Source organism: Apodemus sylvaticus, chromosome X (genome assembly GCF_947179515.1).
Source record: "Apodemus sylvaticus chromosome X, mApoSyl1.1, whole genome shotgun sequence".
Lineage (NCBI taxonomy): Eukaryota > Metazoa > Chordata > Mammalia > Rodentia > Muridae > Apodemus > Apodemus sylvaticus.
In genome coordinates, this window is record NC_067495.1 from 3,815,656 (window position 1) to 3,828,676 (window position 13,021).

Genomic DNA, 13,021 nt, shown 5'->3' on the forward strand with positions numbered 1-13,021 from the left:
AAGGATGGATATAGTAACCGTACACTTTGTGGGGACATTGAGAGACAAACCTGCACAAGGGAAACTTCTACATCAAGGTTAGCATGAGTTACAACTGTCTGGACCATGAGCGGAGATCTATAGAAGGATGAGGTAGCTGTAACTAGATGCTTGTTTATATCAGACGTCAGACTCCTGCCTGCATAAGGAACAAGCAGATGGAAGCTTAGAGAAGAAGTCAGCTAAAGTCAGCATCCAAGGAATGATTCTGAACAGAACGTGTCCAAGTGGTACTCCTTGCTTCACATACGATAAACTTGGTATATTTGATTCAAACATTCACAATACCAGCTAATATTTAAACAACAAAAAGAGTCTTTCAAGTCTCTCTCAAAAAAAAATTTTTTTTTTGATTAGAAACAACTTGATAAGGTGACATTTTAAAAATTGGGCCCATTACCTTAAATGACCATATTTAGAATGTAAATACATAACTTAATACATATTTTTGTTAACATCAGATTGTTGTATTTATGTTCTAAGATTACATAGCAAATATATTTTATAGTGTCAAGCTACATAAAAAGACAGTTTAATTCTAAGTTGTACTCCCTCAAAAGAAATAATTTCCAATTTAAAAAAATATACTCCCAGAGACAGTGTCTGCCCTGTCAAGAGTAAATGATTCACTTTAAAAATTTTTCTAAAATTAACCCTGGTAACATAAGCTTTAAAAAATCTGCTACAGCATTTTTATTCCCTAACCCCAACCAACAGATGAAAGCAGTTAGTCATATCACATATGTAACAAATAATTTATGTATAATATGAGCTGGATTGACAAGGCTAAAGTTCTTCCTTCTGCAGAAGGACAGATCTCTAAGTTACCACATTGCAAAAGCAATAAGCATATTTCTTAAATCATTTTACTTAAAAAGATTGGATTTTCAGAGGCATAATTTGTAAAGTAACATGACCAAATTCATGGGATCTCCCTACCATACAGGCATAAGAACTGGTAAGGTTGAATGAGCTTAAACCTTAAGAATAGCAGAAACTTGATGGCAGGAGTGGAGCCATTGCCGCTGCCTCTGTACTTGCTTTGGAATACATAACCACAACACCCCTCTGATATGTGGATACTCAGTCAGGTAGCATAACACCCGAAGTCCTCCATGCTGGTGAGGTATCTAGATAGCCTTGAGCTATCAGTCAATGAGCTTTCCTTCCTGGGAAGGGATTTTAATCCCCAAAAGGTATTTAATCTTTGGTTCACTCCCGATAAAGTGTATGAATTTACATCTACCACCAAGTAAAGCAATATTAACAAGCAAGGAGCTTCTCAGAGAGCTGTTTCATTAAGGATCTCTGTGAGGAAAGCTTTCTCCCCTGCCCTAGCTCCCTAGTACTCATGGCATTCACTCTCAATTAGATGGGATTCTGCTTGTCCTGGGTCCCACCTTACCCTTCCTGCTTGTTGCACAGCCCAATGAAAAGGTAGACCTCTACCTGGATCCTTGACTCCATCTCTAGGCAGCAAGCTGGTGGCACCTTGGTACCCAGCACGGTGACTGGGAACCACTGGGAACTCCCTGTTTTAGACTTTGCCCTGCCTCTTCTCAGCAGTGTGTTGGCAGCAACCAGGCACTCCCAGGAGAGAGACAGGATACAGTACTACATACAAAGTAAATGAGCTTTTGTTTTTTGGAATTTCTTAGAAAACATCAGCGCCAAAGCCTTTCTCCTCCTTGTAGGCTTCAAGGTGAGAGGACAGGCTCTGGCCCTGGGTAGAGACTGGATTATATTCTCAAAGCACCACGGGTGAGCCCAGGTTGGAGAGAATCTCTTAATCTAAGTCATTTCCTCCTTAGAAATCTAACTGCTTAGGATATCACTTAATACAATCATTTGTTGAGGCTACAGATATAAAACCAACTGTCAAAGACACCACTCGGACATTCTGGATAGCTTTCCAAAACTATGAGTTTGATGACTAAGTATCTGGCATCCTTTAGTGAGGGAACATGAGTAGTTAGGGTTATTGATGTTGGAATTAGCTTTCACTAAGAGAAAGATTGACTGGCAGGATAAGAGTCATGGTCAGTTGAACTAGCCTACAGGTCCCAAACCAGTCAGATGGTAGGCTTAGGTGCAAAATTGTCCTGGTCACAGCATCCTCATATGTCAGTTCAGGAGACATTGAAGGCAGGGTAATTGCTATTTGCTTCTCTGTCATTTGAGATAAGGGTGCAGACTCAGGGATCCTTCTCTGAGTAAGAAAATCTATTCCCTACCCCCCAACTCTTGTTATGTGAGACATGAGGAGAAATTTATCTTTACGATAAAGAGGATGGTTCTTTTTCTGGTTTGTCTTACATTGCAGGAGCTGGTAAGGCCTAAGCAGCTGGAGTCAGAAGCAGCAGACTTCTGGCAGGTCTTGTTTGTCATGCATATTTTCCGAGGCTAGCATCGGACTTACTATGATGGGATGATGCTCCATCCAAGGAAATGCCTTGAGCTGGGCAGGTTTCCTGGCATTTGAGTGTATAGTAAATTTAACCCATTTTTACTCAAGCATTCAACCTTTTACAGCCAATTTTTATATACCCGATTTTGAATATTATTTTGCACTAAACAAATGTTAAGTTTACTTTAAACTTGTTTTTTTATACTTGCTTTAGGCTTAAGGTTGACAACATACACAGAATACTTTATGATGAGACATAAATATTGGACTCTCTCTTTGAGTTTGCCTCTGTAAATGAATTAGTTGGATGACCAATAAGTTCTATATTTAATTATCTTTAACAGCTTATAATAAATTAGTAACTCTATTATAAGATTAGGATTTTATAACTTTGTCCTTGTTAATTTTAAACCTAAAAATTATAATTCCTGAATTAAAAGAAACTTTAAATCAGAAATACAGTTCACAAAGGGACCAGAGACTCATTTCCTGAACCTTTTATAATAAGCTTTTACAAAATTGCCAGTTTTTTTTATATGACCCAGTTTCAAAACAAACCATCTTGGAATCTTGGTATTAACCCCCTTAGTCTAATAAAAGGGAGATACAATGATAAGCGGAGGGCTCAGTGGGTAGTACCTACATTAACCTATATTACATGTTTGCCTTTACCACAATGGTGGTGAAGTCACATGGCATACCCTTTCTTTAACATTAGTAGAGATGGTGGGTGATTCACATGGCAAGCCTCATGGTTGTTATATACTCCTAAGTGAGCCTAGGTTATCAGACAAGATGGCAGCAAGCTACATGGAGCTCCAAAGTGAGTGAGTGCATCAGGCACATATTCTTTTCGTGACCAAGAGTTGAATCCAAGGTACATACACAGCATATGTTCCTATTGTGAATAGCTTACATTTTAGCTATTTTTAAGCACAAAGTGTCTTTGTCTCTGTTGTTATGCTTTGCCCTCTTTCTCTGTCACTGAGTCAGGTGGCCAGCCTAACCCAGGACAGAAACTACCTTGGAGGAAACTTTTAGACAGACATGCCTGGGTCTGGAGTAGACGGGCCAAAATGCAACTCCAGAGCTACCTTCTCAGCAGACTAGAGCAGCATAAAACAATTTTTCAGTAGTATTCATGCTCAAAAGACATCTGAACCTCTCTAGGATGGAAACCAATGATCTATAACCAGGATGGAAACCAATGTCCATAACCAGGATGGAAACCAATATCCATAACCAGTTTGTGTGTGCCTGCAGACGGGAGCTGATGACCTGAAATGTTTTTCCCTCTTAGCCATGAAAGACACAGCAGAATTTTCCAGGTTTAGAGAGGCAGAAACATAAGTAGGCCCAAAACATAAGACAAAGAGACATAAGGCAAAAGAGTCTTATAAAGATACATGTTTGGAGGCCCAGCAGAAAAGACAGACATCCTGGCTTTAAACCTTGAGAAAGATGTAAGGGAGCTAGGAGTTAAATGTGGGAGGTGGCCTCAGACCATGCCACTATTCCATCTCATGGATTATTTGTAATTCTTGTAACTGGAACATTCTCTACTTCTCTCAATACATTTTCTTGCTTAACCTAATCAAAAGCTTATTTATTCTGTGGTTATTTTAATGAGAATGGTCCCCATAGGCTCATCAGTTTGAATGTTTGGTTCTTAGTGGAGCTATCTGGGAAGGATTAGAAGGTTGTGGCCTTGTTTAAAAGCCAATACCAGGGCCAGGGTCATTCTTTCTGCCTGCCTGCCTGTAACCTTTAGGCCTGCCTACCTGGCTCCATGTTTCTCATCATTATGAAAATGGAATGATCAGTTTTATCTACTGTTTTTCTATTCTATATCTTATTAATTTCCATTTAAATCTCTACCATTTTAGTGGTTTTGCTTGTTTACTTCTTCTTTTTCCAGTGACTTGAGAGGAAAGATCAGATTATTAAGTTGATACCTTTAAAAAATGTCTCTGTGCTATCTGTGTATGTATGAGCATGTGTGTTTGGGTGTTCAAAGAGCTAAGAAGACAGTATTATATCCTTTAAATCTAGAGTTGCAGATGGTTGTGAACTACAACTGGATATGGGTTAGGGACCAAACTAGGGCCCTTAGAAGACTAGTAATTGCTGTGACATCTCTACATCCCCCCTTTTTGTTTCTTTTAACAGTTAAAAAATTCCCTTAAGAACTAATTTATTAATGTCTTATAGATATTCACATATTTTGTCTTGATTTTCATTTCTTTTATTTCCCAAGTTTTTTCTCTATAGTTGAACTTTCAGTTCTCCTGCTTCAGCTCTCCAAATGGCTGGGATGGTAGGCCTTCTCCACCAGGTGTGGTGTTTCCACAGTACTTTTTTTGTTCTCATTAAACTTGTTTTAATGGGTTTCAAAGTTCTGTGACAGATTTTTGGTCAAGTTGTTTCCATTAAAAAGTACTGATTTTGAAAACTAATAACTCAAATCTGACACACACACACACACACACACAGGTCCACAAAACATTCTTCTGAAGATTTTTCAATACATGTAACCATGCATTGGTTATCATTAACCAGTCTTTTACTATTAAACTTAAATGACCACTTGAGACAAACAGTTCTGAGACCGTTCTTCTACCACTGATTAAGAATGGGGAGGCATGTGGTAGGGATAATATTTAGCCTTCTGAGCTTTTTGGGCAGACTTGGTGACTTTTCCAGTTCCATCAGCCTTCTTGTCCACAGCTTTGATGACACCTACAGCAACTGTCTGCCTCATGTTCTGAACAGCAAAACGACCAAGTGGAGGATAGTCATCAAAGCTGTGGTGACACCAAAGAAGCCCTTAACACACATGGCCTTGCCAGGGCCCATGTCAACAATGCCAGAATCACCAGACTGCAAGAATTTGGGATCATCTACCAGCTTCTTATCAAAACAATGATTGATCTTTTTTTTAAATTCAGCAAACTCTCATGCTATGTGAGCTGTGTGACAATCCAGAACAGGAGCATAGCCAACACTAATTTGCCCTGGATGGCTCAGGATAATCATCTGAGCAGTGAAGCCAGCTGCTTCCATTTGGTGGGTCACTTTTGCTGTCACCAGCAACATTGTCTCATCTAACATTTTTGACACATTCTTTACACTGAAGCCCATATTGTCCCCAGGAAGAACTTCACTCAAAGCTTCATGGTGCATTTCAACAGACTTGTCTTCAGTTGTTACATTGACTGGAGCAAAGGTAACCACCATGCCAGGTTTGAGAACACCAGTCTCCACTCTGCTCACGGGACAGTGCCCATCCCCCTAATTTTATAGCCATCATGGAGGGGCACTTGCAGAGGCTTGTCAGTTGGAGAGTTGGTGACAGGATACAGTCCAAAGCTTCCAGCAGCGTGGTGACACTGACACTGTCATTGCGGGTGACTTTCCATCCTTTGAACCAAGGCATGTTTGCACTTAGCTCCAGCATGTTGTCACCATTCCAACCAGAAACTGGCACAAATGCTACTTTTGTCAGGGTTTAGCCAATTTTCTTAATGTAGGTGCTGACTTCCTTAATGATTTCCTCATATCTCTTCTGACAGTATGGTGGCTTGGTGGAATCCATTTTGTTGACACTGACAGTTAGCTGTTTCATACCCAGGGTATAAGCCAGAAGAGCATGTTCATGGGTCTGCTCATTCTTGGAGACACCAGCTTCAAATTCACCAAAACCAGCAGCAACAATTAGGACAGCACAGTAAGCCTGAGATGTGCCTGTAATCATGTTTTTGATGAAGTCTCTGTGTCCTGGGGCATCAATGATAGTCACATAGTATTTGCTGGTCTCAAATTTCCACAGGGAGATATCAATAGTGATACCATGCTCACCCTCAGCTTTCAGCTTATCTAAGACCCAGGCATACTTGAAGGAGCCTTTTCCCATCTCAGCTACCTCCTTCCCAAACTTTTCCATGGTTAGTTTGTCGATTCCACCACATACATAGATCGGGTGGCCCATTGTGGTGAACTTGCCAGAATCTACATGTCCAATTACGATGATGTTGACATCTTTTACTTTCCCATTTTTGCTTTGAAGTAGTGGTGGCTTTCACAACAACTGTGTTCAGACAGCAAACCTGTTGTGGAAAAGCTTCACAGTACTTTTTAATTTCCTTTTTTTGTTTCTTCCTTTATACATTAATATACTATTTAATTTTCAAAGATTTCCAACTTCATTACATTGTGGTTAAAGAACATACTTAATGCTATTTCTATCCTCTTTTTTCTTCTTGACAGTGCATGATCTAACATGGAGAATATTCTAGATGTAATTGAGAAGAATGTCTATTCTGCTATTATTGGGTGAATTGTATAGATTTATTTTTAGAATTTTTTGCTTCATAGTGTTGTTAAAGTCCTTTACCTTGTTGTCTTCTTTTTAGTGTTCTGTTTTAGAGTTTTATTGCTGTGAAGAGACACCATGACCATGGTAACTCTTATAAAAGACAACATTTAACTGAAGCTAGCAGTTCAGATTCAGAGGTTTAGTGCATTATTATCATGGCAGAAAACATGGTGGCATTCAAGCAGGAATGGTAGTACAGAAGGAACTGAGATGTGGATCTACATCTTGATCCACAGGCAGAAGGAGACTATGTGCCACACTGGCCACAACTTGACCATATGAGATTTCCATTCCACCCCACACAGTGATGCACTTCCTCCAGGAGGCCACATCCACTACAACAAGGTCACACCCCCTAGTAGTACCACTCCCTATAGGCCAAGCCTTCAGACACGAGTCTATGGGGGCCATACCTAATCAAACCACCATATGTTCTATCCATTACTGAAAGTACATGTTGAATTCTCCAATTAGTACTTTGAATTGTCTACTGTATTTCTGTGACTGTTTGCTTTATCTTCTTTGTTCTCCATTCTTAGATGATTAAATGTTCATTAATGGGATAACTTCCTAATAGTCTAACCCTTTAATTATTAGAAAGCCTTCATTATCCTGTAATGTTTTTGTTTTAACATCTATTTTTATTCTAATACTGACATTACAACTCTAGCATTCTTAGGGTTGCAATTTATATTGTATCTTTTTCCATTTTTTAAAAAAACTTTGTTTATCATCATATTTTTGAAACACTCAGTTTAACAGATTTATTTATTATTATTCCATCCTCAGGGTGAATGGAAATGAACTCATTGCCACACTCAGAAGTGGTCCAATCCTGGAGGCAAGGGAGAAAGGGAGGATGGAAAGAGACATATTATTCCTAAGAGATTAGAGGCTGGAAGTGACACCCCTTTCTTTTTCTCCCCCTAGAATGTAGGAAATCTCAAACCTAGAACTTCTTTGCAACCTTTCATCTAGGATCGAAGGGTAGGAACCAAGTGATTCAGGCAGAAAAAGGGTCAGAGGAAGAAATTTGCATTAATCAAGAAAGATGAGCAGCACATGCATGTCTTTAATGCCTGTACTGTGGGAGGAATGTAGAAACTTTGAGATATTTGCAAGTTTGGGAACAGCCTGGTCTTGAAAAGGAAAAGAAAAGAAAAGAAAAGAAAAGAAAGGAAAAGAAAAGAAAAGAAAAGAAAAGAAAAGAAAAGAAAAGAAAAAAGAAAAGGAAAGGAAAGGAAAGGAAAGGAAAGGAAAGGAAAAAGGAAAGGAAAGGAAAAAGGAAAGGAAAGGAAAAAGGAAAGGAAAGGAAAAAGGAAAGGAAAGGAAAGATGAAAGGAAAGGAAAGATGAAAGGAAAGGAAAGATGAAAGGAAAGGAAAGATGAAAGGAAAGGAAAGATGAAAGGAAAGGAAAGATGAAAGGAAAGGAAAGATGAAAGGAAAGGAAAGATGAAAGGAAAGGAAAGATGAAAGGAAAGGAAAGATGAAAGGAAAGGAAAGATGAAAGGAAAGGAAAGATGAAAGGAAAGGAAAGATGAAAGGAAAGGAAAGATGAAAGGAAAGGAAAGATGAAAGGAAAGGAAAGATGAAAGGAAAGGAAAGATGAAAGGAAAGGAAAGATGAAAGGAAAGGAAAGATGAAAGGAAAGGAAAGATGAAAGGAAAGGAAAGATGAAAGGAAAGGAAAGATGAAAGGAAAGGAAAGATGAAAGGAAAGGAAAGATGAAAGGAAAGGAAAGATAAAAGAACAGGAAAGATGAAAGAAAAGGAAAGATGAAAGGAAAGGAAAGATGAAAGGAAAGGAAAGATAAAAGAACAGGAAAGATAAAAGAAAAGGAAAGATAAAAGAAAAGAAAAGATAAAAGAAAAGAAAAGGAAAGAAGAGGAGGACAGGAGAGGAGAGGAGAGAGGAGGGGAGAGGAGGGGAGGGGAGAGGAGAGGAGGGGAGGTAAGGGGAAGGGAGAAGAAACAGGAGGGTCGGGAATAAAAGAAGAGAGGGGAGGGGAGGGGAGAGGAGAAGGGAGGGGAGGGGAGAGTGGAGGGGAGGAGAGAGGAGAGGGAGGGGGGAGGGGGGAGGGGGAGGGAGGAGAGGGGAGGGGAGGGGAGAGGAGAGAGGAGGGGAGGGGAAAGCCCTCCATGCGCCATTATAATGACGTCAGAGTGGTGGTCCAATCATTTGGCTATGGAGCACAGTAAATTTACATAAGACTACTGATTGGTTGATGGGCATAAGCCCGCCCCCAAGATGACGTTTGTTTACGATTGTTGCCAGAGAAACCAGTCATTGTACTGGCGGTTGGAGAAGTAGCAGCACGCACTTCACTGCTGCTCCTCCGCCCTCTTTAAAAATAGCTGTATTTGGTAAAAAATCTCGGGATTTGATCCTGAATGTAGAAGTTATTTGAACTACAAACTTCTGGGTTCTATTCCCAGTTCATTTTTTCCATCTAGTCCCAGAAAATCTGGGACTTCATTAGTTCTTTGAAGATAAAGGAAGAAGATTCCATAAATGAGTTCCTCCAGAAGAAAAGGCCCTTGCCTTTGTGGCCATCAGTTTGCCGACGAAGATGACTTCGTGAAGCTGAAGCCAAGTGGCAGGCGGGTCCGAAAGGCGAGAAGTGGCTCCTCACCACGCAAGTCAACAGAGCCGAGGAGTCTTCAACCAGCTCGTCAAAGAAGACCGCGGGGCCGCTCTATGAAGAAAAGTTGTTTAGTGGATAAAGGTTACTCTGAGGAGAAAACCTGTACAGTGGAGAAAATTTACTTCACTGAGAAAAAACCTTCCACCAAGAAGCGTCGTTCTGCTGAGAACACTACAGTTAAAAGCTCCTCAGCTGAGAAGCTTCTGTTAGTGGAGAAACATCCCTATGCTGAAAAAAGCCTCACTAGGGAGAAGAGATCCTCTGCCGAGAAATACTCTCCGACTGCAAAAGGTCGAATGACCCAGAAAAGTTCTTCTACTGGGAGGCGCCACTCTGAGATGCACCACTCTGGGAAGAGTCCTCACTTTCCTGAGAAATGCCACAGTAAGGAGAAACGTCACTCATCTGTAAAGCGTGGCTCTTCAGACAAAGATCATCCTACAGATAGAGGTCGCCCTATCAAGAAACGAAGGCCTACAGAAAAACCTCAGTCGGCAGAAAAAGGTCGGCTAACAGGGAGAAGTCCCTATGCTCCTGCCACGGAGAGAGGGCGTCCTACCAAGAGAGGTCAATCTAGAGAGAAAGGCCTTTCTACTAAGAAGGGTCCCTCAAATGAGGACCGACACTCCGGAAAGAAAGGCTACTCAGCCAAGACACTTAGCTCTGCAGAAAGAGATCACCAGATAGAGAGAAGCCGTGCTACAGATAGAAGGCTCTCTATAGAGAAAGATTGCCCTTCAGGGAGAGGTTGGCCTGCCAAAAAAAGTCATCTGGCAGAGAAGACCCGCTCAGAGAAAAGCCGCTCAAGTACATCAAGAGGGCGCTCAGCAGGAAGAGATCGCCCTGCAGGAAGAGGGCATCCCAATAAAAGTCATAAGGCAGCAAAGGGTCGCTCCGGCAAGGGTCATAGCAGTACATCAAGAGGCCCCTCTGGAGGGAAAGATCGCTCTGGGGGAAGAGGCCGCTCCAAAAAAAGGGGCCATGCAGAGGGGAGTCGGTCAGTCGATGGTGGTCGCAGTACATCTAGAGGACCCGCTACAGGAAGAGAGCGCCCTGTAAGACGTCTCTCCAAAGGAAGCAGCCCTACTGAACGGTGGTGCTCAAGCAAATGTGGTATCTGTACAACAGGAGTACCGTCTGCAGGGAGAGCCCGCTCTGGAAGAGGTCGCCCCAATAAAAGAGGACCTTCAGCAGAGGGTCGCTCACCCAGAAGGGATAGCTGTACATCGAGACGACCTTCAGCAGGGAAAGGTCGCGTTGCACGAAGTGGCTCCAGCAAAAGTGGCTCTGCAGAGCGGAGGTGCTCGGTCAAATGTGGCATCTGTGCACCAAAAATATCCTCTACAGGGAAAGATTACCCTGTAGGAAGAAGGCGCCCCAATAAAAGCTGTCGGGCAGAGGAGGGTCGCTTGGTCAAGAATGGCATCTGTGCATCCAGAGGAACCTCTACAGGAGATTTTCCTGCAGAAAGAGCTCCGCCCAACAAAAGCGGCCCTACAGAGGAGGACACCTCAGAAGAGAATCATATTTGTGCCTCAAGAGGGCCCTCTACAGGGAGAGAGCGCCCAGCACGAAGATGTTGCCTTAATCAAAGCACACTTGCAGAGCGGTGGTGCTCAATCAAGTGTGGTATTTGTACACCAAAAAGATCTTCTGCAGGGCGAAATCACCCTGGAGGAAGAAGTTGCTGCGATGAAAGTGGCCCCGAAGAGGAGAGTCACTCAACAGAGAATGGTATTTGTACACCAAGAGAACTCACCGCAGGGAAAGATTTCCCTGCAGGTAAAGGTCACCACAACAAAAACCGCCCCGCAGAAGAGAGTGGTATCTGTGCAAAAGAAGTCCCCTCTGCAGGCAAAGATCGCCCTGTAAGAAGTTGTTCCAGCAAAAGTGGCTCTGCAGAGCAGTGGTGCTCAATTAAATGTGGGGTCTGTGCCCCAAAAGTACCCTCTGCAGGAAAAGATTGCCCTGCAGGAAGAGGGCACGCCAACAAAAGCGGCCCTGCAGAGGAGGATGGATCAGTCAAGGAGAGTAGCAGTACATCAAGACAACCCTCTACAGGGAAAGATGGCTTTAGTGGAAGAGCTCACCCCAACAAAAGTGACCCTGCAGAAAAAGATCAATCAGTTGAGAGTGGTACTTATTCATCAAGTGGACTGTCTACAAGGAAAGAGCGCCCTGCAAGAAGATGCTGCCTCAATAAAACAACCCTTGCAGACGGCGGATGTTCAACCAAGTGTGGCCCTGAGGAGGAGGAGGCTCAGTCAATTGAGGATGGTACCTGTGAATCCAGAGGAGTCTCAGAGGGGAAAGGCCACTCTGGAGAGAGAGGTCGCCCCAACAAAAGCGGCCCTGCAGAGAAGAATCGCGCTATCGAGGGTGACCGCAGTGCATCAAGAGGGCAATCTCCAGAGAAAAGTCACTCTGGAGGAAGAGGTCGCCCCACTAAAAATGTCCCCGTAGAGAAGAACCGCGCTATCGAGGGTGGCAGCAGTACATCCAGGGGACACTCTCCAGTGAAACATCGCCCTGGCGGAAGAGGCTGCCCCACTAAAAATGTCCCCGCAGAGAAGAATCGCGCTATCGAGGGTGGCCGCATTACATCCAGGGGACACTCTCCAGAGAAAGGACTCTCTGGAGCAAGGGGTCGCCCCACTAAAAATGTCCCCGCAGAGAAGAATCGTGCTATCGAGGGTGGCAGCAGTACATCCAGGGGACACTCTCCAGAGAAAGGACGCTCTGGAGCAAGGGGTCGCCCCACTAAAAATGTCCCCGCAGAGAAGAATCGCGCTATTGAGGGTGGCCGCATTACATCCAGGGGACACTCTACAGAGAAAGGTCGCTCTGGAGCAAGGGGTAGCCCCACTAAAAATGTCCCCGCAGAGAAGAACCGCGCTATTGAGGGTGGCAGCAGTACATCCAGGGGACACTCTCCAGAGAAAGGCCGCTCTGGAGCAAGGGGTAGCCCCACTAAAAATGTCCCCGCAGAGAAGAACCGCGCTATCGAGGGTGGCTGCAGTACATCCAGGGGACACTCTCCAGAGAAAGGCCACTCTGGAGCAAAGGGTAGCCCCACTAAAAATGTCCCCGCAGAGAAGAATCGCGCTATTGAGGGCGGCCGCAGTACATCCAGGGGACACTCTACAGAGAAAGGCCGCTCTGGAGCAAGGGGTAGCCCCACTAAAAATGTCCCCGCAGAGAAGAATCGCGCTATTGAGGGTGGCCGCAGTACATCTAGGGGACACTCCACAGAGAAAGGCCACTCTGGAGGAAGAGGCTGTCCCACTAAAAATGTCCCCGTAGAGAAGAATCGCCCTATCGAGGGTGGCAGCAGTACATCCAGGGGGCACTCTGCAGGGAAAGATGGCCCCACAGGCAGAAGTCGGCCTCTGAAGAAAAACCACCCTGCAGAGGAGTGTTGCTCAGCAGAAAGGAGCTATGCAGAGAGAGGGCCCTCTACAGGAAAAGAGCACCCTGCAGGGAGAGGTCGCAAATATAGTCACCCTGAAAAGGAATCTCTCTCCTTTGGAAGGGGTAAATCTGCAAAAAGAGGGT

The 13,021-nt window shown here is 43.4% G+C and overlaps 1 pseudogene; it reads right to left on the reverse strand.

Moving 5' to 3' along the window:
- Positions 1 to 5,072: 5,072 nt before the first annotated feature.
- Positions 5,073 to 9,109, reverse strand: LOC127675470 (elongation factor 1-alpha 1-like; annotated as a pseudogene).
- Positions 9,110 to 13,021: the final 3,912 nt, after the last annotated feature.